The 3,311-nt window shown below is 49.3% G+C and overlaps 1 non-coding gene across 1 annotated transcript; it reads left to right on the forward strand.

The window, feature by feature from the left end:
• The first annotated feature begins 2,447 nt into the window (after positions 1-2,447).
• On the forward strand, positions 2,448-2,523 carry Trnaa-ggc (transfer RNA alanine (anticodon GGC)). The gene has a single exon. It is a non-coding gene; the product is annotated as a tRNA-Ala (tRNA).
• The last annotated feature ends 788 nt before the right edge of the window (positions 2,524-3,311 follow it).

Genomic DNA, 3,311 nt, shown 5'->3' on the forward strand with positions numbered 1-3,311 from the left:
GTCTTTTTGGCTTGGGGCAGCCTGGAGATAAGCCATGAAATACAAATTGTGCAGCTTTCATGATTCCACACACCAGATAAATGCTCTGATATTTGCATTCAGAACTGGCAATGAGCAATATAAAGAAGAATGGTGAAACTCATGCTAATAATTTAAATTTTTAATTTTTCTTTACTTAGAATGACATTAATTGGAAATAAAAAACGCAGTGACAAGTTGCGAAAGAGACCACAGAAGGAAGGAAAACCTTTCATGTGCACCTATAATGGCACTTCTCTCCTGTGAACGAGGCCCCATGTGTGCATTTTGCACTGGGCTCTGCCTTGTGTCCCTCGTTGTCCCCCTTATCCTATTGTCTTGTTTTAAATAGTATCTATGGCTTCCTGACACTGGGTCACCAACTTGTTTGTTATGGTTGAGTGGGGCTCCTGGGGCATGGGATCCTTGTCTGGTTCACAGTGGTGCCCAGTAGGTGATGGGTTGAACATTCAGGGGATGTGGGGTGAATGGTGTTATCTGGGAGGGTTTTGGGCCATCCTAGCAGTCACTTCAGTCCTTCCCTGTCCTCTTGTCTTTTTTTTTGTCACAGACATTTTTGTCACAGACATTTCAAGAACTTTGTGGTTCCGGCATTCCTTTTCAGGCCCCAGTGACTTGCCTTCTGTTTCCTGCCAGCCCCAGGGCTGTGGGTGTGAGCTGCTGCCCTGCAGGTTGCAAGGCACTCCCAGACCCTGGCTGACAGGCGTTCCTCAGTCCAGGGACTCCTTGGGTCACTTCCACCTATTGTCTTTGACCTCTTGAGTTAATCTTTCCACCTAGGGAAGGCTCCCTTGCTGGCTCCCCATCTGTTTTCAACTTCAAATGCCTTTTGGCTGCAAATCCCCTCCTAGGATTTCCTCATCCCTTCAGCCTCTAACTGCCAGGGTGACCTTGGGCAAGCCAGCCACTCTTCTCCAGAGAGGCCCTTGGGAAATGCTGGGGCCTTTCCCTACACTCTTCCCAGGGGACAGCCCAGTCCCTAAGAGGAAGAATGATGGCTACTATTGATAGTGCACCCCTGATGTCCTGACTCTACTTCCTGTCCCTCCTCTTTAGTGGCACAAGAAACAGTCAACTCTCATCACAATTCAAACTACCATGGGAACATTCATTCATTCCAAAAAGGTGTGATGGGAGGAGGTCAGAGCCAGCAGCAGCCCAGGCTCTGCTCTGCTCTCCTAAAGAGAACGTGGGCTTCCACATCTCAGCCAGCTTCCCCTCTTCCCTGCTCAGTTGCTTGGGGATAAGGTTAAACGGTCCTGGCAGAGACCCCAACCCAGCATCTTAGAGAGTACACGTGGGCATTTCTTGCTCACAGAACAGTGCTGAGCGTCCCAGGTCTGGAGGGCACTTCTGCTCCACAAACCACATTCAGAGACCCTGGATCCTTCTGTGGCATGGCCTCCATCCTGTGAAGCTTTGCTATCATCTTTATGGGTTTGTCACCACATCTGGGATCAGCCAGCAGGGAGAAGGAAGAGGCTCCCCCACGGCTGAAGGCAAAGACTGGAGTGGTCCCATCACCTCCATTCACATTCCCTAGCAAGGACTTGGTCTTGCTCCTGCAAGGGAGGCTGGGAAGCAGCAGGCACTACTGGGAAGGGATGGATTTTGGAGGACACTAGTTGGTGGGCAACACCTGCTCCCTTTCCCCCAACAGGTGAGTCTGGGTTTTAGGCAACCTCCTTTCCAGGTTTTATGTCACAGAAACAAGAAAATATATAGAGAGAGGGCCTGAAGTAGAAAAGGCAGAGGAAAGGGGACAGGGAAAGGGAAAGGATTTTAAGAGTTTTAGAGACATAAATAACAATTATTATTATTATTATTATTATTATTATTTGTGGTACTGGGGTTTGAACACTGGGCCTACACCTTGAACCACTCCACAAGTCCTTTTCTGTAATGGGGTTTTTCAAGATAGGGTCTCAAGAACTATTTCCCCGGGCTGGCTTTGAACCTCGATCCTCCTGATCTCTGCCTGCTGAGTAGCTAGGATTACAGGTGTGAGCTAGGATTATTTTTAAATTACATTTGGTTAGTGATCTGTGTCTTTGAAGGTGGGTAAGTCACATGTGTACAGAGCACTGATACCTTACCAGACCCTGTGCTGAGGCTGCAGCCACATGGATACAGTCTTTTCCCTCCAGGAATGCACACTTTGGTGAGGAAGAGAGCACAGAATTAGAGGTAAATCTGTCATGTTGCTGAGAGGCACCCAGGAGGGAGTTGACTCTGCCTCCAAGGGCGGGGAAGGGTGGACTAAAGATGTCATATTCTAAGCCAGGTGCAGTGGTACAGGTCTGTAATCCCAGCTACTCGGGAGATGGAGGCAGGAGAATTATGAGTTGGAGTCCAGCTTGGACAAAGTTATCGAGACCCTGCTTCAAAAACAAAATAAAAACAAAAGGGCTGAGAGTGTGGCTCAAGTGGTAGAGCATCTGCCTGGCATGCGTGAGGCCCTGGGTTCAATCCCCAGTATTAGCACCCCCCCCCCAAAAGACAACATATTGTAGCTTTCCCTCTGTCTGTGGGAATGCTCAGACCCCTAACACACTTACTAGAGTGGTGAGAAGTAGAAGGAAGAATATTGATTGAATAGAGAAGAAGCTTGGAGCCCGCCCTACTGCTGCCAATCCTAGGGCAAATCCCTGCCCCTATAATCTCAAATTCTTCATGGTGTCCACAGGGCCACCAGGCTCACACTGGAACCTTTGTCAGAAGTACTGAAAGGTTTCCACACCAGTGGACAAGATACAAACAGAAGTTCCTGCCCCCACCCCCCCGCACCACACTCAGATGTCCAGCATGAAGACAGGCTGGATTTCAACCACCCTTCCCTCTTGATTTCATGCCTTTGTTCAGTGCACAACTCCCACAACTGCGTTAAGGTAGCAGTCTTGTCTATCAGCCTCTCTGGGATGTTGTATGAACCAAAGAGTAACTGCTGTGAGAATGGCTCCAAGTTCCAGTGACTCCCATAACATCCACCTCACCAGCAGATCTTTCTCTTGGGTTCTGCAACAGAGCTGAGCCTAGTGTGAGGCCTGGGGCACAAGTCAGGAAAGCACTCACTTTCTGGGAGTTCATGGGGGTGAGAGTGTCTCCATCAGTTCTGTGCACAGGCACCTTGCTGGCCTCATCCTGCCCTTCTCTGTTAGAAAGAGTGGTGGCAGAAGTGGATAAGTAGTTTAAAGGATAATACCTGTGGCTGGCAGCTGGGCACCCTAGGGGTCGGGGGACAGGGGCTGGAAGGGGAGATGCAGGGAAACCAG

Source organism: Castor canadensis, chromosome 7 (genome assembly GCF_047511655.1).
Source record: "Castor canadensis chromosome 7, mCasCan1.hap1v2, whole genome shotgun sequence".
NCBI classification, from domain to species: domain Eukaryota; kingdom Metazoa; phylum Chordata; class Mammalia; order Rodentia; family Castoridae; genus Castor; species Castor canadensis.